The sequence below is a fragment of the Ursus americanus genome, chromosome 14 (genome assembly GCF_024610735.1).
Source record: "Ursus americanus isolate L20-20 chromosome 14, mUrsAme1.1.p, whole genome shotgun sequence".
NCBI classification, from domain to species: domain Eukaryota; kingdom Metazoa; phylum Chordata; class Mammalia; order Carnivora; family Ursidae; genus Ursus; species Ursus americanus.
The window spans coordinates 13,260,926-13,273,151 of record NC_142140.1 but is presented as its reverse complement, the minus strand read 5'-3'; the positions used below and the strand labels follow the sequence as shown (position 1 = coordinate 13,273,151).

Here is a 12,226-nt window from a genome sequence, read left to right as displayed (position 1 = left end):
TGATTCAAAGAAATGATATTACCTCCTCAATGTCACATGGCAGTGACAGATGTCAAGGCAACAAATGGGAAGTGGCAGAGTTATCTGGTTTAATGGGGGTCACCTCAGTGATCCCCCTTTGCTGATTCAGCAGATTTGTAGTCTTCAAATATATCCTTTCCAAAATGTCATGCTTGGTGGAAGATGATGAGCATCCTAGATAGAAGAGAGCAGGTGGTCAGATGAGGATTTCATAAATAGTTATTCTCCCCTTCCTGGAACTGACCCAAGACTAGTCTCAGGGTTAGCCCACAGCTCTGTACATACATGCTTCTCACTCCCATCATGTATTTCCCAGGGAACTTGCAGCACGTGACTGCTTTCTAGTGGCACTACTGTAATACCAAACAACCACCTGGGGATCAGACATGCTGTCCACTCAAATGCAATATTACTGCCCTAGGTACTAACTTGAAACTGCTACTTAATAATCCATCATTTTCTTTGCATTTTTAGTCCACTTTTTTTGCACACATAATCTGCTTCTCACTATATCTCTAAGAGATAGGCAATTATTATTTGAAAAATAGGAAAATAAAGATCAAAGAGGCTAGGAGGAATGCACAAATTCATAGCACTACTTAGGAGGTGGACTATAATCCCAGAATCTCCCAACCTATAGAGTCCCCATTGCCCTCCCTTATTGATAACACTATGATATGGCCTTTGAAATTGGGGAAAGGAATAGTTATAAGATTTCAGAGCTGGAAGGGAATTAATCTTATTAAGTAGTACAGGAGGGAGAGTGGAGGACAAACAATTCCCAAGATGTACACTAAAACATCGAATAATTGGCACTGCCCCCATGTGATCTGTGTCAGTTAATAATTTCACCTTTCCAGTGTAACAGAAATATAAAATATGCACAAGCTTGTGAAATAATATAACACCTATAAAATCCTTCAAATGAAAATTGACGATTTACTATAATCATTGGCTCTGAAATAATCTGGAAGCTCTGCAATCACCTTTTCTGTGGGTTAAAAACTGCCATCCGCCACAAAATTAGTCTCTACCAAATCCATTTCCAAAACAATCAATAGCAATATATTAAAAAAAGAATGCCTGAGAAATAATAAAGACTGATAAAACTAATCACATCAGAGAAAACTCAAGCATGATCTTTTGAGCAATACCATTTGTTTAGCTGACACTTTGTATGATAAACAACTTTTAAATAAATGAATGCAGGCCAAAAGTGATAAAAAGAACAGTATATGAACATAATTTCAATGCAGATCCTTATAAATGATAAAATATTTTGAAATGTCAGTGCTAGGTCCAGAAATCATCAAAGGAAACATAAGATCAGTAGAAACTGAAAAACTTGATGACTGCAGCAAAAATACCATGATAATCCACCATCTTGTAAATTATATTATTCTCTCTGGCATCAGTATTCCAAACCCTGAAACCTGTTCAAATGCTGTAGCAAATGGTTAAAATATTTTATTCAGGTGTATGTTTATTTGCCTGTTTTTAAAGACTTCTTTACACTCTACCCTCCATTTATCTGTCACAACCTTTCAGAATCAAGAACATGCCTGTTCCCAATATTATGTAATATTTATGAGACACTCACAGTGTGCTCATTGCATGGAGGTCTGTCATCTCCATTCCCAACCTTCTTGACCCTGGATCCCAGAGAAATCAATCAATATACACCAACACCAGTAATAAAACCTCTTAATGGGTATTGAGCTTTAGCTTTGTGCCAGGTACTATTCTAAGGGCTCACAGGCACAGTGTTTTTCATCAGCACAACAAATGTGCCATATAGGCATTATAATGATCCCTATTTCACACAGAAGGAAACAGAGACTCAGGAAGATTAGGAAATATCCCCAAGACCACGCAACTGATATAAACCAAGCTCTTTCCAACTCCAACACTTTACGGACTGTGCTTGACCAATACACTGTTTGGCTTCCCCAATTCGCCTTTCCTCCGTGTGTGCTGATGAAAGAGATACTGCAGTAGAGTGAAGACACTCTTTCTTTATCAGCATGTTGTGCATACTCACCTACTGAACTGAGTCACTGCACACAGCAAAAACACTTAAGGAAAGGCTGAGAGTGCTATGGGACAAATGATATTATACCAGAAATACAATGAAGTGGAAAAATGTGAAAAGGAAAAAAGTAGATTTTAAAACATTACAAATGTGAAAAATAATGTTACCCTCTCTTGTTTACTATATTCCAGGTATTTTCTGAATTACTTTTCTGTATTAATTCATTAACCCCTCACAACAGCTCTATTTATTTGCATGTATCAAGTGTATTTGTTTTCTTTAGCTGCTGTAGCAAATTTCCACAAACTTAGAGGCTTAAAGCAACAGAAAATTATTTTTTATTAAGATATAAGTGGTTTTGTTTATTTTTATTTTTTAAAATTCCAGTATAGTTACCATACGGTGTTATATTAGTTTCAACAGAAATGTATTATCTTACAGTTCTATAGTTCGGAAATTTGAAGCAGTCTCAATAAGCTAAAATCAAGGCGCTGGCAAGGCTTCCTTTCTTTCTGGAGGCTCTAAGGGAGAATCTGTTTCTTTGCCCTTTCCAGCTGCTAGAGGCTGTGCACATCCCTTACCTCTTGAACCTCTTCCTCCATCTTTAAAATCAGTGATATCTGTCTATGTCTTCCTCACACTGCCATTCCTCTGGCCAATTTTCTCTTCCAATTTTAAGGACCCTTATGATTACATTCGGCACACCTAGATAATCTTGGATACTCCAATTTATGGTCAGCTGATTAGCAACCTTAATTCTCCTGTGCCCTATAACCTAACACAATAACAGGTTCTGGGAATTAAGATGTAGATTTCTTTGGGAGTTATTACTCTGCCTACCATAGTTGGCCTCTTGACCCCCAAAGATTCATATCCGTCACAAGCCATTACACATAATACCTGAATTTTCTCTATTGGAACTCCTGCTATCAAACAAAACTCAGGAACCAAAGAGATTCATATAGTGCAAAAAATGGAGTTGGAATAAATACAAGGCCTGGAGGCCACTTACTATACATCTTTGCCCCCTCACTATTACTCACTGCATTAAGTATGATTCAAGGGAGGGCAGTTGACTCATAATGAGGAGCTCAGAGCTAATGAAAACCACAGGGGGAACTAAGAAAAGTGAATGATACGGGTAAATAAAAAACTGAACTCATAGACTTGTGTGGAATTAAAAGACCACAGAGAAGCAAGTTCAAGTCCCATTTCCAAGATTTACAACTACACCAACTTGGGATGGTCTAATCATGCCTGTGGCTCTTAGTTTCCATATCTATAAAATAGAAATGAGAATAATGCCCATGTGCTTTACACAGTTGTTATGAAGACTTAATTACATGGTTTTTTGTGAAAAGTACTTTGCAAACTATAAAAACTCATCATGGAGAAGGAAGAAGGAACTTAACAGTAAAACAGTAGCTGAGACACCAGGAGAAGGCAGAAGTTGCAGGTAGTTGGAAGGTAGGCTAATGTTTGAGTAGCTTCAGAGAATAGATGATTTTTAAAGAGATCAGCACCAAAGCTTCAAGAATTTAATTAACTCATCTGCATTAAATGGTGGAGTTTCAACCCTCTAGCTCCAAACTCTGTGCTCTTTTTTCTGTCTACATTGTCTTATGAAACCAGAGATTCAAGGATTTGCCAGAGTGACAGAGCAGGGATCAGAAGCCTGGATGTACGAATCAATAATTATAATTGAGTGTTTTATCTGTGCTGGTCACCATTTTAAGCACTTTGTATTTTTATAAATGAAGTTACTGAGGAACCAAGAGGTTAAATGCAACATAAGATTATACAGATAGTAAATATACAAGCCAAGATTTGAATCTAGGTAGTATTGGACCAGAATCTGTGTCCGTAATGACCAGGATACACCGCTGTCAAGCAGGTGTGCACATATATTCTACCAGACTACCCCACCATCTTCTTAAGTACTGCCCACACCCCTACACCCATTATAAAGGATCAGGTACAGAACAAATGCTCTTTTGTATTTATTAAGTTTAGAAAAGGCCTTGGAATGCAGTACTGTTTAGGGTCATGATTAGGAATGAGGAGGAAGCAGCAGACATTCTGGGAAACTGGATATGGCAAACTTAGGAGAGACACTGTCAAGAAGGTGCCTAGGTTAAGGGACCAGGGAATTGGCTGGATCCTCCTAGGATGGAGAGGAAATTCTGTTGAAAGAAGGCTGGGAAGGTAAGAGGGAAATCAGGTAAGAGAAATGTGGGGCTAGGGAAGCCATTTGGTGGCCAACATAGGTGATAAGTTCTTCAAGATAATATGTTGACTAGTACGTCTAATTATGCAAAAAAAAAAAAAAAATTGAAGCTGAAGAAAAAAAAATTAGCATTATTAGAAATAAACTAATACAAGTATAGTTCCTTGAATAGATTCTGAGAAAAAGAAAAGTTTTCAAGATATATTCAAGAAAATACAAGCAAAAAAACATTCGATAACAACTGTTAATCCAATGTCCCTTTACCAGACAGTCAGGTTTAGTTAATAGCTTTTATATTGCATTTAATTTTCAATTTGTGAGATGTCAGTCTGGGAGGCTTTGTTGGAAACCAACAAGGTGAGATTACTCTAGCAATTATCCCCAAATAATGGATTACTGCATTCAACAAATCTGTAAATAAAAAATATGTTTCTTTTCATTTAAGGGAATGAATTACAGAGAAAAGAGGGAATTTGGGACAACATATTGGAAAAACTGATCACTCTAAATATATACTAGGCTTTTATGTGATAGATTTCTAGGGACCTTTATAGTAATTCCACGAATATACTTAAAATTTTTTAAAGGTTTATTTATTTATTTTAAAGAAAGAGATATTGCGTGCCTGTGAGTGGGGGGAGGGGCAGAGGGACTCTGGTCTTAATCTCATGACCCTGTGATCATGACCAGGACCAAAACCAAAAGTCAGATGCTTAACCAGCTAAGCCAACCAGGCATCCCAAATACACTTACATTAAAATAATCAAAAGGCGGCGGCACTACTCCCTGCAGACAACCCCAACTTCAGCATAAGATTTATAAATAAAAGGGGCGCCTGGGTGGCTCAGCTGTTAAGCGTCTGCCTTCGGCTCAGGTCATGATCCCAGGTCCTGGGATCAAGCCCCGCATGGGGCTCCCTGCTTGGTGAGAGGCCTGCTTCTCCCTCTCCCACTCCCCTTGTTTGTGTTCCCTCTTTTGCTGTCTCTCTCTGTCAAATAAATAAAATCTTTAAAAAAAAAAAGACTTGTAGATAACAGATAGAAGCCCTTGCTGCTCTAATAATACTTAATATGAGGACTACAGCCAGCTGAGCACCTAACACAACTTGGTTTGTTACATGAACTTTCAGGAAAGCAGTGTATTTTCTCTCTTCTGCTTCTCATTTCAAATGTCGCTTCTATGTCAATAGGACCAGGAAAGGAAGGCCCTTAGAAATTGTAGTTCTGGAACTGAAAGCTTAAATCCTCCAGGCCAGACATTAACTTTTAAAGAACATCTGAAATTCTAACTCCACCCAAGAAGATGGTGGGGGAGTTTTGCCATGAACAAATACACAAGTCTCTGAAACCTCTAAACCTGTCTCAAAAAAATGAAAAAATAAATCTCACCTTCTGCCCAAAAGTCATTCTTTCATTTTATTCAACAAATTTGTATTCGTCTTTTACCAGATGACTGACAATGAGGATAAAGTCACAATAGTGAACAAAAATGGAAATAACTTGCCTTCATGGTTCACTACATAAGTGAAGATAGACATTCATGAAATAATTACACAAGTAAATGTAAAATGGAAACTGTTATGACTTTTAAAAAACATCCCCATAGAAGTACCTTTGAGCTGGGACCTGAAAAGTAAGGTGGAGCTCACTAAGACACGGCAGAGGTGGGAGAACTAGATAAGGAGAGTCTTCCTGGAAGAGAAGGCAGCACTTGGAAAGGCCCTGTAGCAAGAGGGACTACAATGTAGTCAAGGAACTGAAAGAAGGTAGGGGTGTCTGTAGCACAAAATGCCTGGGGACTGTGGCATGAGTTGAGACTGGAGAGACAGGCAGAGTTAAACCATGCCAAGTGGAAGATTTGGGTTCTTATGAACACAATAGGAAAGCATGGAAACAGAGGTTGATAGAGAAGGTATAATAGAAATCAGATTTGCATTTTGAAAGATCACCCTGGCTGATCTGTGGTAAACAAATGGGTGGAGAAAAGAAATAAGGGCAGATCTAAAGTGGTGACAATAGGGAGTGAAATTAAGGTGTTTCTGAACTTCCATGATATGCATACAGAGTACCTGGGCAAAACAATAAATGGCATTCATTAAATCTATATGGTTGGCCTTGTCAGAAGAGCACCGTGTGGCGAGTATCAGAGCATCTATGTTGGTTATAAGAACAGACTTTCAAGCCAGACTTCCTAGCATGGAGTCCCGTGAAAGGCACTGTGTACTCTTACAAGTCATGCAATCTATCTGCCTCCATAGGGGAGGGGATAATAATACAGATTCCACAATTCCTTTTCCAAATCTTCAGAGTCAGATGTTTTCTGAAATTCACAACTTTTTGGATTTTGGAAAGGTATGAGGCTTTATTAAGTATTGTGTAACATTTGCAACAAAGTCTTGGACAATACCTCATAAGCAAACTGTTGACATGTTCTGAAGCAAAATGTATGATTATTTATACTGCATGGTACAAAGACAATAAGCAGATTTATGTCAGTTCAGATCAGGTTTTGCCACCAATGAGTTCGTACCAATGTTCCAAAAACTTATATTTTTCAGATTTTTTTTGAAATTCAGAATTACAAATAAAGGACTGTGGACATGTAGTAACTTTCTGCTAGAGTTATTATGAGGAATAAATGAATTATTATTTGTAAGCACCTGGCACAGTGCCTAACACACAGTAAAGGCTGTAAAAACATTTATTTATGAAATAAAGTTCCAGTGTACAAAACTAGTGAGCTACATGAACTTAGGAATTCCTAATCCATAAAATACAAGGAACACCAAGGATGGCCTTTAAGGTCCTTCTAGTTTTCAAGTTCCATAAGACTCCAAAAATGTCTTGAGGAATGTCTGTTTTGAATGCTTTGTGGAAAAGGCAGGGGTAGACTCCAAATCCACTCCTGGCCAGGTACAGATGATGCTATAGAAATTTTACACCCTGCCCTCCCACTTCTTCTATCCCCATGTGCAGTTCAGCTATGCTCAGACCTCATTTTGTATTTACCTCTTCTCCAATACTATCTCACTCCCATCCTCTAAGATCTCAGCCCGGACAGCCACCTCCCACACCACACTCATAGCACTATTACCACAGGTTCAGTCATGAACCTAAGCTCCATAACTGCCAATATGAATCATCAAGCTCCAGAAAGAAATAACTCCTCAGCCAAGCACAATGCTTGCCTAGAAAAATGGAAACCAACAACTATCCTCACTCTGCTTCCCTAGAGTGTATTTGGGAAAGGGTCAAAATTAGCATCAAGGAGTCTATCCACAGGACTTAGGAAGAGTCAGAAACTTAATTGCTCAAACCTTGGTTCTCTTTTGTGCAGTATTAAGATAATTAGAATAGAACCTATTCTACTTTCTTCATACAGGAGCTATGAGGGTCAAACAAGGCGATCCAGGTAAAAGCTACCTTACAGGGTGTAGTATATTGGTAATACCATCTGCTGCCTTACAACTGAAGTACTTTCTGCATGAGAAAGATGTCCTAGTAATGAATAGTCTCCTCAGAAAAGTTAAAATCTGCATTTTCAATGTTTTATTGAAGAAGGAAACAAACATTTATTGAGGGCTTATCATATGCCACACACTATTCTAGATACTTTTACATGTGTTATTTAATCAAAAGACTTACTTTCGTGGACAGTATCATCACATGCCTTTTTCAGTTACTAAGTGTTTCTTAGTCTTTATTTCAAGGAGAATACAGTTTGATGAAAGTCAAAAACATTTATGAGAGATTGTTAGCTTAGAAATAATAACCCCTTAAATCAGTACAGCACTTGACATTTTATAAAGGGCTTGTTCAGTCACTGTTGCACTTGATTGCCCCAACAAGATATAATTATTAGCCCCATGTGACAGAGAAGGAAACTGAGGCTGAGCTAACAGCCTGATAAGGGAGGAACTCAGGAATCAAACCAAGGACTAAGTGTCTCCGGGATGAATGCTCTTAACCACTGATCTCTACACAATCTCTGCTGTCCTGGGAAAGACTGTGCTGCAGCACATTTTTAATGAACAAATGCTAACTTTCTTTGCTCACATCATTTCTACAAACTATTTCATTTGGAAGGACAATAAAACAGCATGGGACACAACAAAAGTGGTTTCATTAAGCCAGTATAGCAAATGCAAGCTCAGAGAAAGAAAGAAATACCCTAATGGTCACTTGCCGCACGAAAATGAAAAAGCAAGGCGTGGGCCACAATGCAGTCCTCTGCCCTCTCCTTCAAGGTCCTCCTAATAACTCTGACTTATGGTATGCAAAGTTCTAGAGCAGAAGGAAGATCAACGTCTGTTTGCCTTGCTGCATCATTTCCCTTTCTGTGTCAGTAGGTACTGTGGAAAGCCACAATGCAGACTTAATAGGTTCTTCCATATTTCAAAATGCTTTTTTCTGTCGCTTTTTCTCTTTTTTTCTACAATGAAACAGAAAAGCAATTACCACTCCGTCTGCTCATCTTGATACTCATGCTTCACTGGGCTAGAAAGAAGAGGAAATGGGAATGGGAAATCTAAAACCAAAGACCTACAGCCAGAAGAAAATGAACAAAGTTTTTAACTCAATGAGATTTGCATGGAAATCTGCAGTTAAAGTTTCTATCCTACTCCATTTCCGAGAAAAACCTAATTGCATATGATTAAGGCAAGACAGGTATGGCTGTATTTTCTTTTTCAATAATAATTTTAAGATTCTGGCAGTCTAATATGAGTATACCTTGCTTATACAGCAATTTACACTCTACAAAGAACTTTCACATACATTATCTCATTTATTTCCTAAAACGGTGCTGATTCTTTAAGCAATCGTTTGAATTTAGAATTTAAAAGTATGGGGGGGATTGGATTATCATTTTGAGTGCCTACCAAGTGCTAGTCATCGTACTGAATGATTTGCATTCATTATCTCCAATCCTTTAGACAACGCAGCAAGGCAGGCACACCAGTCAGTGTCCCAGCAGAATTTAAAGTCATCTGACAAAGAACGCTGCAGTAACCTGAGGCTATCAACAGCTTTTGGGAACTCAGAGAAGCTGCAAATGGCAACAGAAGACTTGGCTCTCCAGGAAGTTAAGAGGCCATCCTTTGTGATGCAAGAAGGAAATAGCCAAGGGAATAAAACTCTAAACTCACTATCCATACCTGCTAGTAACTTCCAGACTTCCACTCTCCACTGAATGAACACAATTGGAACCAGAGGGCAAAGGATCCCACTGGTGGAACCCATGTGAGTGCCCAACACAGAGGAGGCTAGGAAAGGGTGAAAGGTAGATCTAGGTGGGGAACAGAAGTTATCCAGTACAATCCATTACCTTTTCGTCCCCTCATCACCTACTCTAAATTGAATCCAATTGAAAAGATGGCAAATCAGGATGGGATGATGTCACTGTAGTCATCTAAAACATGAGGAGCCATCAGTGCTCTTCATAAAAGAGATCAGAGTAAAAAAGGAGGGGAGATAACTATTTAACATAAAATGTAATTGTTACAGTTCCTGTAGTTTCTATATTTGAGCATAAAGCCTAAGTTGGTAAGCACAGCAGCAAGCATTCCTCCACCACTATTGCACATGCTCCCCTTACCCACAACCTGCAACCCAACCCATGATCTTCATTGATACAGTGCCCAAATCTTTATCCCTGAAGGATCTGAATTCTTGGAGATTTGTCTTTATTGGGTTGTTACAGTTGTCCACTTGAGACAGGGAAACAGAAGGACTCCATAAAAATCTGCTTTTGCTCTTTTCCTGCTTCTATTCTAGCTAGGACCTGCACCCCATCCCCACTTTACACATGCCTCATGATGTGCTCCTTGTAAAGGACAAGGAATTAATGACTTCTTTAGAATAGATAACATTTAAGGAAGAACCAGGTGAGAACAACCAGAGGAAGCTATCACATGCGTGTTCCAGACCACTGGTGCTAGACATCTCAACACCAACACCTTCTAGTTCCAAGGAATAACATCTGGGCCCTCATCTTTGTTCTAACTCGTTCCTGGATGCCTGAGGGGACATGTACACCAGACCACCAGCCTCAATAAAAACCTCCAGACCCCAAACTAAGATAAGACTCTTGCTTCTTTCTTTTCCAATTCTCCCAGATACTCTGTATCTGCTTTCTTATTTCTCTGATAAACTCTGCTCTCACTTCCTGCTGGCTCATGTTTGATTTCCATCATTCACAAAGCCAAGGACCCTCCTGGCTGGTCCTGCAGGACCCCTTTTGGATCCCTGGACCTAGCCTGCCATCATCACACTGATCAGGACTGTTGGGCACGAGGCACCACAGTGGATCCCTAAAGTCCCAGACATAGTCCTCCTCACTCCATTGTGTAGCAGTAACCCATTTCCCTTGGTAATCAGGATCACTCACCACACCGAGGATGGTGAATTCTTTTCTACCTTATGGTCCAGCAACATGAGGAGCACGTAATGGCCAGGAGCAGTTTCAGCTTCCAACTGGAACCATGACTGTATCCCATTTGGATGCATTCTTTCTTTGAGCATTAGGATCTCTGGTACATGAAGCAGAAGTTCTTCCCATGGGGACACCTGGGTGGCACAGTCGGTTGAGCAAACAACTCTTCAGCTCAGGTCGTGATATCAGGGTTATGAGATCAAGCCCCACATCCAGCTCTGCACTCAGCATGGAGTCTGCTTAGGACTCTCTCTCCCTCTGCCCCCCCCCCAAATAAATAAATCTTGAAGAAGAAGAAGAAGAATGAGGAGGAGGAGGAGGAGGAGGAGGAGGAGGAGGAGGAGGAGGGGGAGAAGGAGAAGGGGAAGGAGAAGAAGAAGAAGAAAAGTTCTTCGTTCTTCCCATGGGTTATTGGGTGTATTTGAATTGGGTGTATTTGTAAGACAGGCCACTCCCATCTTCACCCTTGGTTCTGACCAAGAGTGTCTCCCTGATCAAACTTTAATCATGCTCCTTTGGGTGCTCTTCTCAACAAGGCCCTGACATTTGAGCTTTCATGTTGCTCTCTGCATTTCCAATTTTAGCAAGAACCCTGCTAAATCAGTTTAGCCATAATCCCCCATCCTCAATATCTGATTAGGATCCTCATCTTCATAACCATCCCCCAAGTGATATCTAATGTTCCTGGCCTGCCTTCAGCAAGAATTTTCTTAGGTTGGGTTAGCCAGAATCCCCTTTCCCTCCTTGTTTCCTCTTAGTAATTTTCCATCCACTGCCCCTCACCCTGCTCCTTGGCTATAAATTGCCACTTTTCCTTATTGTATTCTAAATTCTCTCTCCTACTACAAAACCCCATTGTAGTATTCTCTCTCTGTCTCTTTTTAAAGATTACCTTTATTTATTTGAGAGAGAAAAAGAGAGAGAGAGAGAGTGCACAAGCAGGGGGAGTGGCAGAGAGAGAGGGAGAAGCAGCCTCCCCTCGGAGCAGGGAGCCTGATGCTGGGATCGCTCCCAGGGCCCTGGGATCATGACCTGAGCTGAAGGCAGATGCTTATCTGACTGAGCCATCCAGGAACCCTGTAGTATTCTCTCTTAAATATAGTATTCTTTACCATCCTTAACAAGAATCATAAATAATTTTTTTCTTAGTTTCCAGACCTCAGCATTCTAGCTACAAAGGATGACACTGTATCCATTGGTTTTAAGGCATATATATTACATCATAAAAGTTAGCACTCCAAAATTTGCAGAGTATTATCTTCCTACTAGCTTTATAGCTGAGCCTTCACCAAGCCTGTCCACTATTCTGTTAAGTAGCTGCTTCTAGGTGATGTGGAACATGATAAAACCAATGAATTCCACAGACGTAAGTGGACTGTGGCATGTTTTTTGTTGGAAATGTGACCCTGAATCAGAAGTGATATTGGGATACTACTGTGATGGCAGAAGAGCAAAGAGCAGGGAAAGCATATATATACATGAAATATGTCTTTATCCTTTGAAGACAAATCAAA

The 12,226-nt window shown here is 39.7% G+C and overlaps 1 long non-coding RNA gene across 1 annotated transcript in view; it reads right to left on the bottom strand.

The window, feature by feature from the left end:
* Positions 1 to 12,226, bottom strand: part of LOC123799163 (uncharacterized) — a 601,123-nt gene that overhangs the window by 379,724 nt on the left and 209,173 nt on the right. The window contains exon 3 of the long non-coding RNA XR_015726632.1: positions 23 to 195. This is a non-coding gene — a long non-coding RNA (uncharacterized LOC123799163). The remainder of the gene's footprint in view (positions 1 to 22; positions 196 to 12,226) is intronic.